This window comes from Saccopteryx leptura, chromosome 2, assembly GCF_036850995.1.
Source record: "Saccopteryx leptura isolate mSacLep1 chromosome 2, mSacLep1_pri_phased_curated, whole genome shotgun sequence".
Lineage (NCBI taxonomy): Eukaryota > Metazoa > Chordata > Mammalia > Chiroptera > Emballonuridae > Saccopteryx > Saccopteryx leptura.
Window position 1 is genome coordinate 319,874,086 of NC_089504.1, and position 14,373 is coordinate 319,888,458.

The 14,373-nt window shown below is 43.0% G+C and overlaps 1 protein-coding gene across 1 annotated transcript in view; it reads left to right on the forward strand.

Moving 5' to 3' along the window:
• The first annotated feature begins 4,495 nt into the window (after positions 1–4,495).
• Positions 4,496–14,373, forward strand: part of LOC136391390 (intercellular adhesion molecule 1-like) — a 65,256-nt gene continuing 55,378 nt past the window's right edge. The window contains exons 1-3 of the mRNA XM_066363039.1: positions 4,496–4,756; positions 10,448–10,494; positions 12,581–12,692. The gene's annotated coding sequence lies outside the window, so the exon portion shown is untranslated. The remainder of the gene's footprint in view (positions 4,757–10,447; positions 10,495–12,580; positions 12,693–14,373) is intronic.

A 14,373-nucleotide genomic window follows, 5' to 3' on the forward strand; every position in this document is an offset into this window, starting at 1 on the left:
TCCAGACAAAAAGCCTTACACTTAATTTTAATGTTTGCACTTGGAGTGCAATTTACAGGAAGAACCTGAGAAAAGGATGGGAGGGGGCTATTAAGTATTTTTAGTAAAATGTTGCCTTTGTCTTGTGTGGAACCTGTAGAATATGCTCTTTGGTAAATATTTTTTTAACGGTAGAGATGCTTTGTTGTAGCTAAAACAATTCTTAATCATAAAAATTCTGAAATTCTTGTACTTTTTTTCTTCCCACTCTTGCAAAAAAAGAAAAAGTAGGTTTCTGCTAATGAATTAAGCAGACATATTTTATATGCCTTTTGAGCTGTGTAAACTTAATATTTGAATACTTGATAATTTGTTTTATTATGTAATTGATAAAATGGTGATGTGTATTAATGTTAGTTCAACCATATATTTATACTGTTTGGGAATGTGTGGTTATAGTTCTGTGGGAGAAATAATTTGTCAGTGTTCACCAGCTTGTAAAAATCTAGTGTGAGAGCTTAAACATCTAAATAAATAATGAGATGCATTTATAAAAAAAAAAAGTCAATAAAAAAAAAAAGCATGTCAAGAGATAGGTATGTCCCCGATACCTTATACAACCTTCTCAAAAAACTTGGAAGCCATTTAATATTTGGCACCTTGTATTAGTTTTCTAGGGATCCCATAATAAAGTACCACAGACTGGGTGGCTTAGACCATAGAAATTTATTTCTTCACAGTTCTTGAGGCTGTTAGTCAAAAATCAAGGTTTTTTTCTGAAGCTGCTCTCTTTGGATTGTAGATGGCCATCTTTTTCAGCATAAGAGCCATAATTCTAGCAAATGCTTTAATTTATGGTTCACAGATGATCTCTCCTTTGCGTGTCCTAATCTCCCCTCTTTATAAGGACACCAATTATTTGGAATTAGGTTCCACCCTAATGACCTCATTTTAATTTAATTTTGTTTTTAAAGATCCTGTCTCCAAATACACTTACTTTCTGAGGTAATGGGGATTAGAACTTCAACAAATAAATTCTGGGACACGGTTCATCCCATTTCCTATCTAGTTTCATCTTCTAGAAATGTTCGAATCCCTTCTCTTCCACCTGTTAGTCTTTTTTTTTTTTTTTTTTTTTTTTACAGAGACAGAGAGAGAGTTAGAGGGATAGACAGGGACAGACAGACAGGAAATGGAGACAGATGAGAAGCATCAATCATTAGTTTTTCGTTTCGCGTTGTGAACTTCTTAGTTGTTCATTGATTGCTTTCTCATATGTGCCTTGACCGCGGGCCTTCAGCAGACCAAGTAACCCCTTGCTGGAGCCAGGGACCCTGGGTCCAAGCTGGTGAGATTTTTTCTCAAGCCAGATGAGCCCGCGCTCAATCTGGTGACCTTGGGATCTCGAACCTAGGTCCTTCCACATCCCAGTCCAACACTCTATCCACTGCGCCACTGCCTGGTCAGGCTCCACCTGTTAGTCTTATAGTGTAGTTCTCCCCACCCTTTGGTTCTCCTCCTCCGCTTCTTACACACATAATGACTTGTTTGGCAAGAACTCATGCAGGGGGATGCATTTGGGGCAACACTAGAATCTATGTAAACACAATAAATTAAAATCAATTTAAAAAAAAACTAATGCAACAGCTCTAAAGAGCCTACAGTAAAGATTGGCAGGTTTTGGCATGCACTACTTTGGAGTTGTTGAAATTCCAGGAGCATTGTCTTAAAGACACAGCTCTCTGCTCACTGGCCCTCACATTTGATGATAATAATTAGATTATTAGATCCTAACTAAGTGGTCTTGGTGTATCCTAGCTCATCTTTCATTTTCTTTCACTGTAGCTCTTTCATTAGGCCTTCCCTTGGCTAATTTCTTTTAAATTTTAATTTTTACTAATTTGAGAGAGAGAGAGAGAGAGAGAGAGAGAGAGAAATATCAATTGTTCCATTTTTTTAATGCATTGTTTGATTCTTATATGTGCCCTGTCCGGGGATCGAACCCACAACTGTGGCCTATTGATATGATGCTAACCAACTGAACTAACCAGCCAGGGCTCCTTGGCTAGTTCTTTAGAGAGCTCACTTACTTCAAATATTTAGTGAGGTCAAAAGCAGGACATGTAAGGGCTTGCTGAAGTTTCACATAAGGACAGTTTTTGGGGTTACCTAATTTTGCAGTTCTCCTAAGGCTGGCAAACAGCAACACCACAAGAAAGAATCTTGGGGCCAGAGTTCCTGTTACTTAATAGTAACTAAGGCCCTGGCCGGTTGGCTCAGCGGTAGAGCGTCGGCCTGGTGTGCGGGGGACCTGGGTTCGATTCCCGGCCAGGGCACATAGGAGAAGCGCCCATTTGCTTCTCCACCTCCCCTCTCCTTCTTCTCTGTCTCTCTCTTCCCCTCCCGCAGCCAAGGCTCCATTGGAGCAAAGATGGCCCGGGTGCTGGGGATGGCTCCTTGGCCTCTGCCCCAGGCGCTAGAGTGGCTCTGGTGGCGGCAGAGCGACTCCCTGGAGGGGCAGAGCATCGCCCCCTGGTGGGCAGAGCTTCGCCCCTGGTGGGCGTGCCGGGTGGTTCCCAGTCGGGCGCATGCGGGAGTCTATCTGACTCTCTCTCCCCGTTTCCAGCTTCAGAAAAATACAAAAAAAAAAAAAAAAAAAAAATAGTAACTAAGAAAGTTAGATGAAAAATAAAATAGGCAACCTCAAAATTTTTAGTTCTTTCTGAAGTCACTTCCTTCATGTCAGTTTCAGAGACCACTGTTGGGTTGAGGTAAAACTTCCCTCTTTCCAGGCCTTTTTCCCCCCCAGTCATCCAAGTCTAGTATCCTGTTAACCTCTAATTATGTTTAACTTTTGATTTCCTATGTTTGTTGAAATGACAGATGCATCCAGTGATAAACACAGCCATTGCGAAATGTGGGTCAGTGCTCTGTGAAGTCCCTATCTTTCTGAATTTCTGTTTCAAGTCCCTATCATTTTAGAGTAGGTTGGTAATAATAATAATAATAATAATAATAATAATAATGTAAAGAAAGAAAGTAGGTTGGTAAACTCTTGGAGAAGCCACCACCTAGTAGTACTGAGGGCTCCTAGATGAATATTACCCCTTGTTGACCAAGCTTCCTAACTTCCTGTCTCTGCTTAAACCCAAGAATTACTGACCTCAGGTGTGTATTTCCACCATATTCACTTTTAGCCCTTTGGTATAGAACTCCACACCAAATCATCATCCTCTGTACCTCTCCTGGCCCTTAGCACAGGCTTATGCAAGGATCAGAAAAGTACTCTGGGTGTGCCATTAAATCCTTGGGAGGGGTTAAACTCACCCGATTTTTTGAAAGTGCAATTTTCTTTTTCTCCCATCCAACGGTTGTACTTTATGTTGGGACTCTTTGCAGTTTCCATTAATTTTCAACATGGCCTCCATGGAAATCTTGCTATGAAATAACTGGAAAACTAGAGAAATTGGTTGGCTTCTCATAGTCTTGGTGTAACCACAGTGGAAGTTGAGATGCATGCTTGTATGGCCAGAGGCCGCCACCATTGTGGCCATGTAGATTCCCATTGGATTTGGGCAGATGGTAAAGAAACAGTGGAGCCAAAAAATGGTTGGCCATTCCTTTATTAAAGTCTCCCATCAGCCAATGAGCAAACACACAGGGAAAACACTTCCCTCCCATTCAGAGCTCCCAAAGCCCTGATGCATTCCCTGGTTCCACAACCAGGAGAATCTTCTCTGGTTCCTCCTGGAATCGAAGGCCCCTACAAGTCTCAGAAGGGCTTCCAAAACCCCTCAGCTCTGGTTCCCCATCTGCACTCCTTCTCTCTCTGCAAAACTGGCTTCTTCTTCAGCACTCTGCATTCTCTCTGCTCTCCCTGCAAAACTACCCAGCCCACAAAGACCCCTCCTCCAGCAAATATTAGCAAAAACAATGGCCCTTCCCAAGCAGGATGGTAATTTGCAATTTCACAGATCACATATACCTGGTGCTGCCCAGCTCCCAGTGCAAACTATAAGTGAGCAAACATAAAGTCATATTTTACAAACTTATTTAACCAACAGCGATCCTGGGCAATTCACAGGTGCAATACCCAAATCTTCAGGGTGTTAGAATTGAACACTTAAAGGTCCTTATGAGACCCTCACATCAACCATCCTACTGAGTCTTCCTAGGTTCTGAGCTCCCTTTTCGAGCTACACGCCTGGGGGCCGGGCGCTTCCCTCCCTGACGGGAGGTGTAGGCAGGGCCCTTTCTCCCACTCCTCCCGTCTGTCAGGAGCGGGAGCACGGAGGGAGGCCGGCCTTGCACCGCAGAGGGCAGAAAGGACCGCGAAAGCCCCCGAAAGCCGAGCAGAGGAGGGAGGGGCGGCCACGGTCGCCTGGCAACCGCCCACCTTCTCGGGCTGGGTCCGGAGCAGCAGAGCAGCGCTCGGATTAACCGCATCGCCTCACGTCGCCCCGCCCCGCGCCGCCCTCCCATTGGCTGTCGCTAGGTTCGGGCTTCGCCTCTTAACGGTCCCAACCGCCCGCGGCCGGAGGTGAACAGCCGCGAGTAACTCCGGACGCAGTCACCTCACCGGGCTCCGGGCTGAGGTGGGAGGCAGGGGCGGGGCGGGCCGGCTCCCGGGAAGCCCTGCCCCTTCCCCGGGTTCCGGCGGGCCTGGTCCTGCGCGCCTGTCAGCCATCGACCGAGCTCTCGCATCTCCTGCCCAGCACAGCCTCTGCGCAGGGGCTCCGGGGCCGCCGGACCGCGGACGTCGCCGCCGGGAGGAGAGGTGAGGGCAGCCCCGGAGCCAGTGATTCGGGGCCTGGAGAGGCTGGGGCCCGGGGCGGGGCACTGGCAGCAGGGGCCGCCTCCCATCTTCTGCCTGCACGCGGCCGGAGCTCCATCCCGTCCGGACCCGGTGCTGGTCAGCCCGACCCTCTCCGCAGCTCCGGGCCTCGAGTACCCCTCTGGGGAGACGTGGAGGAGGCTGGGGTCTCGCGGTGGGAGCTCAGACTCGGACCTGGGAGGCGCACGGCCCCGGGCCTCTGGGAAGAGGCCGGGATGTCTGCCTGCGGCTCGCCACGCCACGCCACGCCTCGCGTCGCAGCTCCGGTGTGGTCCGATTCCGTCCTCTGACTCCTCTCTAATGCGACCCTGCGCCCGGGAGAGGGAGAAGACCCACGTGGGAGGGCGATGTTAGGGGTTGGGTCCAGTTGCATCGAAAGTCTTCTAACTCTTTGCAGAGTGAGGTGTGGGTGCAGAGACCACGGCTTCTGTTGGTCTCGCTGTGTCTTTGTATGGTGGTGGGAGCCGGGGCCAGGCGAGTTGTCCCCGGCCAGCTCCTGTTCCCAGGGTTTGTTTCCTGTAAGGGACTAACTAGTACATGTACGTGCCCGTTGTTACTCTTTCCTTCCCGTTTGCTGTACTGATCAAGCAATTGCAGATAGGACACCGGGAGGTGATGTGAGGCTATACCTGTAATAATTTCAGTGCGTCAGGGTCCATCCAGCTCGAATCTGTGCCAACATTATTTTAGTTTGGACACGGAAAGTGGACACTCGTGGATACTTGGAATCTGCTCTAAATACCAGAGACTCCATGTAGGTCTTGTGGGTTTTATAAAAGTACCTAAGAATATAGCTGCTCTCTCTATCTCTCTCTCTTCCCCTTCTGCAGCCATGGCTCTAATCAACCGAGGTATGCTCAGAGCCTGGTTCAAGCGAGTTGGCCTACGGCACCGAGGTTGGCTCCGTGGCCTCTGCTTAAGGCACTAAAAAAATGGCTCCATTGCTGAATAACGGAATAACGGCCGCAGATGGGCAGAGCATCGCCCCCTAGTGGGCTTGCGGGTGGATGCTGGTTGGGGCGCATGCGGGAGTCTGTCTCTCTGCCTCCCCTCCTCTCACTAAAAAAAAAAAAAAAAAAAGGGCGGGGGAAGGTTGGTAAATGGTGGCATGTAGCTTTGTGAACTTAGAGTTCAGATAATAACTAGGTTATATATCAAAGAACTGGTATTGTGAGAGAAAGCCAGCCTCAGAACCCTCTAATCTCATTGACCTCTCTTAAGTGCTATGAACAGGTTCAGGTGTAGATCATTATGAAAAATTTAGTCAATGACTAGGAAAACTTTTTTGGCACTCACACAGACTGGTTTAACAGGTCTAGGCTAGTATTTTTCTTTTTTAAAAACAATTTTTAAAAACAATATACTAATAACCTTGGTTGAAGAAAGAAGTAAATTAAAATAAAAATTATTGGAATAATACATTGGAATTTGGTATTTCTAATTTGGAGGAGTCTTTTTACAGTTCACAAAAAAGGTTGTTATATCATTAATCAACATGTTCTCAAAGGTTAATAATGATAGGAACTATGCATCAACCATCTTATTTTCTTTTTTTTTTTAAGTTAGAGGAGAGGATATAGTGAGACAGACTCACACATGCACCCTGACTAGGATTTACCCGGCAACCCCTGTCTGGGGCCAATGTTAGAATCAGCCGAGCTATCTTCAGTGCCTGGGGCCAATGCTCTAATCAACCGAGGTATGCTCAGAGCCTGAGGCCAACACTGGAACCAACTGAGCCACTGGCTGTGAGAGAGGAAGAGACAGAGAAGGGGGAGAGGGAGGGAAAGAGAAGCAGATGGACACTTCTTTTGTGTGCCATGACTGGGAATCAAACCTAGGACGTCCACACACTGGGCTGATGATCTACCACTGAGCCAACCAGCCAGAGCCTATTGCATTTTTATACACCAGTAATGAACTACCAGAAATGGAAACTAAGAAAACAGTTCCATTTACAATTGTATTAAAAAAGTAAAATTCCTTGGAATTAATTTAACCAAGGAGGTAAAAGACATGTATTTGGAAAATTATAAGACACTGAAGAAGAAATTGAAGGAGATACAAATAAGTGGAAGCATATACTGTGTTCATGGATAGGAAAAATAAGCATCATTAAAATGTCCATATTTCTCAGAACAATTTATAGCTTTGATGCAATTCCTACGAAGATATTGATGGTATATTTAATAGAACTAGAACAAATATTCCAAATATTTATATGGAACCATTAAAGACCTCAAATATCCACAGCAATATTTTTTAATTTATTGATTTTAGAGAGGGAGCAAGAGAGAGAGAGAGAGAGAGAGAGACATTGATTTGTTGTTCTACTTATTTAGGCATTCATTGGTTGATATTTATGTGTGCCCTGACCAGGAATAAAACCTGCAAACTTGATGTATGAGGATGACAGTCTTCACTAATTGAGCTACCTGGCCAGGGCAGCCACAGCAATCTTGGAAAAAGAACAAAATTGGAGGTATCATACTACCTGATCTCAAACTATACTACAAGGCCATAGTAATCAAAACAGTATGGTACTGTCATAAAAACAAACATATAGATCAATAGAACAAAAATAGAAAGCCCAGAAATAAACCCATGCCTTTATGATTAATGTACAACAAAGAAGGCAAGAACATACAGTAGGGTAAAGAGAGTCAGTTCAATGAAGGGTTTTGGGAAAATTGTACAGATATGTACACAAAAAATGAAAGACTAATTTCTTTATTCTTTTTTTTTTTTTTTTTTTTTCATTTTTCTGAAGCTGGAAACGGGGAGAGACAGTCAGACAGACTCCCGCATGCGCCCGACCGGGATCCACCCGGCACGCCCACCAGGGGGCGATGCTCTGCCCACCAGGGGGCGATGCTCTGCCCATCCTGGGCGTCGCCATATTGCGACCAGAGCCACTCTAGCGCCTGAGGCAGAGGCCACAGAGCCATCCCCAGCGCCCGGGCCATCTTTGCTCCAATGGAGCCTTGGCTGCGGGAGGGGAAGAGAGAGACAGAGAGGAAAGCACGGCGGAGGGATGGAGAAGCAAATGGGCGCTTCTCCTGTGTGCCCTGGCCGGGAATCGAACGAAAGACTAATTTCTTACACTACACAAGAACAAACTCAAAATAGATTAAAGACTTAACTATAAGACTTGAAACCATAAAAATCCTAGAAGATAACAGGCAGTAAACCTTGGACATTTCTCATAGCAATATATTTTTCTGATTGTCTCCTTGGGCAAGGGAAACAAAGGAAAAAATAAATTGAACTACATCAAATTAAAATGTTTTTGCACAGTGAAGGAAACAACAAAATGAAAAGCAACCCACTGAATTGGAGAACGTATTCACCAATGATATATCTGATAAGGGGTTAATATCCAAAATATAAAGAACTTACAAAACTTAGTACCAATAAAACAATCCAAGCCTGACCAGACGGTGGCTAAGTGGATAGTGTCAGAGTGGGACGCAGAGGACCCAGGTTCAAAACCCTGAGGTCACCAGCTTGAGAGTGGGCTCATCTGGTTTAACCAAGGCTCACCAGCTTGAGTCCAAGGTCGCTGGCTTGAGCAAGGGATCACTCGGTCTGCTGTAGACCCCAGGTCAAGGCATATATGAGAAAGCAATCATTGAGCAACTAAGGTGCCACAATGCAGAATTGATGCTTCTCATCTCTCTCCCTTCGTATAAGTCTGTCCCTATCTCTGTCTCTCTCTGTCTCTGTCACATACACAAAAAAATCCAAATAAAAAATGAGTAAAGGACCTGAATAGACAATAATGCAAAGAACATATAGATGGCCTATAGACATATGAGAAGATGGTCAGCATCACTAGCAGAGAAATGCAAATTAAAACCATAGTAAGATATAACGTCACATCTGTCAGAACGGCTATCATTGGTACATCAACAAACAACAAGTGTTGGTGAGGACACAGAGAAACAGGAACCCTCGTGTACTGTTAGTGGGAATGCAGACTGGTGTAGCCACAGTGGAAAACAGTATGGAGTTTCCTCAAAAACTTAAAAATAAACTACTTTATGACTCAGCAATTAACTTCTGGGAATATATCCAAAGAAACCTGGAACACTGATTTGAAAGAATATATACACCCCTACATTCATTACAGCTTATTTACAATGGCCAAGATGTAGAAGCAGTGCAGGTGTCCACCAGTGGATGAGTGAAAAAAAAGCTATGGTACATTTACAGAATGGGTTACTACTTGGCTGTAAAAAAGCAGGAAATCTTACCTTTTGTAACAACATGGATGGACCTGGAGAGTATTTTGCTAAGTGAAATAAGGCAGTCTGAGAAAGACAAATACCATGAAATCTAATGACCAAGTTAAACAAAATAGAAACAGATTCATAGACACAGAGAACAGACTGACAGCTGTGGTGAGGTTGGGGTGGGTGGGTTAGGGAACTGTGTGAAAAGGTGAAGGGATGAAGCCAAAACAAAACAAAAAGCCCTTCATAGACAACAGTATGGTGATTGCCAGAAAGAAAGGGGGGGAGGGGGAAGAGGGTAAAGGAGATAAATGGTGATGGAAGGAGATTTAACTAGTATACAGATAATGTATCAGAAATGTACACTTGATTGAATCATATATAATTTTATTAACCAATGTCACCCCAATAAATTTAGTTTTAAAAATTAGATAAAAATAAAAATAATAAAACTACTTTATGGAGTTCAAGGGTGAACTGTACTTCCTTTTTCCTTCCTTTTCTCACCCCCTTCCCTACCAAAATTGTGGGGAATTAATTTTAGCTCATACTACATAACTGGGTAAATCCTAATTCCAATTAATATAACGTGCATTGCCCCGATCTTGTCGCTTGTCATTCAGGGTCTTCTGAGAAGTTCTGTATTTCCTTTCTATGTAATAAGTTCTTTCCTTATGTTTTCTTCTGTGGACTCTAGACCAGTGGAACTGGTCAGTCAACTGTGGAATTTAATATTCAGATCTCTGGGTCTCCATCAGCAATTATGGTTCAGTAGATCTAGGGTGGAATTTACTATATGGTTTTAAAAGCTCCACAGGTGATTGTTAATAGTTAAAGTTGAGAATTCTTACCCTGGATACACTTAAATTGTTGGGCCTAGAAGGAAACCTAGTATTTGGGAAGTAGCTAGAGACGACTCCTTGCTCACTTAGAGTTTAAGGACTTAATATAATGGGAGATCGGTCCTTTCTCTGGCTTTGTGGGTAGGTATAGCCATTTGGAAACAATTATTGGCTGATTGAATTGAAGAGAATCTAGTGGTTCTCTTCTCCCCACTGCCAGCTTTTTGTAAAAATATTGGAAATCATAGGGTTGGGATGTGCTCATTGACGCTTACAATTGGAAAAGGCACACATATTGTGAAATGGTAATCTTGGATTATTGTTTAATACTTTCATGAATAATAAAGTCTTTGAATGTGTAATGTTTTTGATTTACAGATTTGAACAAATAATAAACAACTGAACTTTATGCTTCAAGTTAAGTAACAAATTTAGCCAGAAAAAATCATACTTTGAATATTACTAGTTTTATATTATGCTGAGTAACCTAGTTATTCATGAAATTTGAGTTCCTTTTTAAAAAGATACTTCAAATCTCTCTCCCTTTCTCTCTCTAGTTCTTTTTGAAAGTTGATATCTGCTCAGAAAATAAGAATTATAAGAGGTCAGTTACAAATAATGCTCCTTCATGTTTTCAGTGTGGTAAAAATTTTATGTTTATGAGCTACATGTTCAGAGGCGGATTAAGGTTGGTTGAGGCCCCGGGCACAGAGGAAAAATATTGGGCCCCTTAAAAAAAGAGAAAGACAGGGAAAATAAAAATACATATTAACCATATTTTTAAATAAATAAAAAATATTATGTATTATTAATGTTAAAATTGCACATATGAAACCAAATTTGGTGTCATGAGAAAAAAGTATAAAGTTGGGGTTTTGTGGGACCCTTCAGCAGTTGGGGTCCTGTGCGCCTGCCGTTAAATCCACCTCTGTAAATTACTAAACTGTAGGTTTTTATGTTAAAAGTTGCCTCCCAGAAAAGAATATAGGCAGGTTTACTGGGGATAACCTGAGTGAATGTGTCTGACAGTGGTAGTGCTCCACCACCTTTTCTCTTTAATTCAAGACTAGAGTCAATGGAAGTGGGACAAGCTGTGGAGTAGCTTCTAGAGTGTCTGGACAGCTGCTCAGTGATTTTCCATACATGACCTCGCTTTTCTGGTGGTTTGTAGGCTTGTGCCCAGGAATGTCATTCAGTAGAGTTTCTGGTTGGTGGACAGGCTCTTTAGCTGTAGACACTGAGCTGCTTCCAGTCTGCAACCCTTTAGGGAAGGCTGCCTTCATTTTCTGCTTAGCTATGAAAGAAAAATTGAAGTTGACCTTTCGGAGCGTTTTATTTATTAATAATTCCTTTCTTTTTTTTTTTCTTCCATGCAATCAGAGAAATGCTTCCTTCTCATGAATTTTATTTTTTCATGTAGTCAACCTGATTTTGGTCAGACCATAATGTAGAATCTGCCCCAGAGCACCTTATTTCTCATGTGGAGAAGGCAGCCATTGCTTTCTGTTAGCTGAAACAGGATTTTTTAAAAATCTATTATTATTAAGCTTTATGCATTGCTCAAAATGTGAAAGAAGTAGCCTTTTTGCTGCTGTACCTTCTGGTGTTTGGAGTGGTCAATCTGTTAGCACTCCCCTCTCCATCACTTACTTCTCTCCCTTTTTACATTCCTTCTTAATTTTTCTTTTTCCTTTTAAATTATTTGGTTTTCTTTTAAGGTTCTAAAAGTGAACCTCTTTATAAAATTTGGACATATTAAAAAAAGTTTTGTTTTGTTTTTTTAAGGAAACCTCGTATTCCAAGGGAGAAATGTGTAGAAAATTTAGATACAAGGTTTTCATGATAAATTTATATTTGATTCTAGTTATAAACAAGAGTTAGCTTACGTAATCTCCAACTCACTTTTAAAAAATGTGTGTGTGTGTGTGTTTTTTTTTTTTTTTTTTTTTTTTTTTTAGCTAGCTAGAGAGAGGGACAGACAGGGACAGACAGAGACAGGAAGGGAAAGAGATGAGGAGCATGAAGTCTTCATTGCAGCACCTTAGTTGTTCATTGATTGCTTTCTCACATGTGCCTTGACCAGGGGATTACAGCAGAGCAAGTGACCCCCTTGCTCAAGCCAGCTACCTTGAGCTCAAGCCAGTGACCTTTGGGCTCCAGCCAGTGACCACGGGGTCATATCTGATACTACACTCAAGCCAGCGACCTCGTCCTTAAGCTGGGTGAGCCTGCGCTCAGGCAAGTGACCTTGAGGTTTCAAACCTGGGTCCTCTGCATCCCAGTCCAGTGCTTTATCCACTGCACCACTGCCTGGTCAGGGCAGAGTCTTCATAAGAGTCTTCCCCCTTCCTATGTACTCTACCCTAAGTGAGACTTTCAGGTTATGAGGATATATTTCTGAATTAAACTGTAGATCCATGTCACCCAATTCTAATCCTTATCACCTTTATGCTGGCATTCCATACCCACTGCCATTATTCCCCTCTTGTTGGGCACTTCTGGCCTCCTCTCTCTTTATTTACAATATTCAAGGGTAGCATATGGCCAACTGATCCCTACCAACCTGTTCAGGCGATGTGGCCCAGCAACTCCTTTTTTTCCAGAGCCCTGTGGTAGCCTTGGCCTACCACTTCTACCTACTCAAGTAACTGTTTTTCTACTATCTTAATTTTCTCTCTTTCCATTTGTAGGACCTTATCTAGCCATTTGGCCTGCTGCCTCTGCCAATTTAAAAACAATATTGAGGCTGTCAGCAAGACAAACTGTGTTGTGGAACTGCATGTGTGGCAAACACACCTCGTGGTGAGTCTGAATTGCCAGGTGATAAATTTTTATTTATTAATTTTATTATGTTTTAATTTTTTATTTTTAATGGACAATGAATTTTAAACAAATAATATAACTGCATTTTTATTCATTCATTTAGACTTCAACACCCTACATTTCCAAGAACTACTCTTGATAAAAGGGTAAGGCACAAGAGAAAGGAGTAAGAGGAAGGGAAGTAACATTAATGGTCACATACTGTTTATTGTGCTCTCTGCTTGGTGCTTTACTTCAAATGAGAACTTGTTCATTAGTGCGTCACAGTTTTTAAACTGGTTCTGTGTGCATTAGATTTTCATTCCCCTTGCTTTATAGGACAGGTATAGATAAAATTATATTTTGCTTGTTTTGCAATTTTTTTTTTTTTTAGCAAGAGAGACAGAGAGAGGGACAGATAGGGACAGACAGATGAGAAGTATCAGTTCTTTGTTGTGGCATCTTATTTATTCATTGATTGCTTTCTCATCTGTGCATTGACTTGGGGCGCCAATCAAGCCAGTGACCCCCCTTGCTCAAGCCAGTGACCTTGGGCTTCAAACCAGCGACCTTTGGACTCAACCCAGCAACTATGGGATCCCATGTTGAAGCCAGCGACCCTGCACTCAAGCTGGTGAGCCTGTGCTCAAGCCAGACTCAGGGTTTCAAACCTGGGTCCTCTGCATCCCAGGCCAATGTTCTATCTTCTGCGCAACTGCCTGGTCAGGCTGTTTTTGCGATTTTATAAAAAGCGTACAAATGATACTATTCCATGAATGTTTTATTTGGAACCTGAGCGTTTGTGGTCCCATCAGCAGAACTGCTCCCCGGCCCTTCCATTGGACGGGAGGCTCTTGCGTTCTTAGAATGTCCCACTCCAAGCCTGCTCTGAAGCTCAAGGTATTCTATTCGCCAAACACTCTGGTGCTTTTAAGTATTTTTCTACATACTAGGTTTATTGGCACCTATTAGATCAGTTCCACAATGTGCTTTCATGCCCCAATAGCTTGAATATGGGTCACTGTCAGTGATCTGGGACACATCATAAATAATAACACTTTGCTACTTATGTAAAGACAGTGTCACCTATTTTTCAAAACTATTTTTTGACCAAATATATTACTCCCTTCTACCCAAAGGTGGGCAGAACAGGCATTTTCATCTCTTTTTACAGGTCAGTAAAAACAAGATCTGAAAGTGTTAAGTGCTGTCACCTAATGACCAGATCTCCTGCTTTCAGTTTGGGGCTCTCTGAAGCCCGTGCTACTCCTTTTGTAGGACTCTGACCTTCTTCTCTGACCCTCACCAGCAGCAGCAGTACTTTTAATTCTTCCAGAAAAGAAACCCAGCTGCACACATGTACATTTGACCTTTATGTGATCAGAAGCTTTGGATAGGTCCCCAAAATATAAGAAATGACATGAAATGAAAGCAAAGTAGGCATCTGACAAAAGGTGCTTTTTCCTTCTACATTTTAGGACTATTATTCCATAAACTTATCAACATTCCACATTGGCACACAACCTGGCAAATCTCAACCTACATTCTAGATGCCTGCCTAAATTTTTCTTTCTTCTCTTTCCAAGTGAAAGGAGGGGAGATTCAGAGATAGACTTCCTCATGCGCCCTGACTGGGATCCACCCGGCAATTCCTGTCTGGGGTTGATTCTCTGCCCATCTG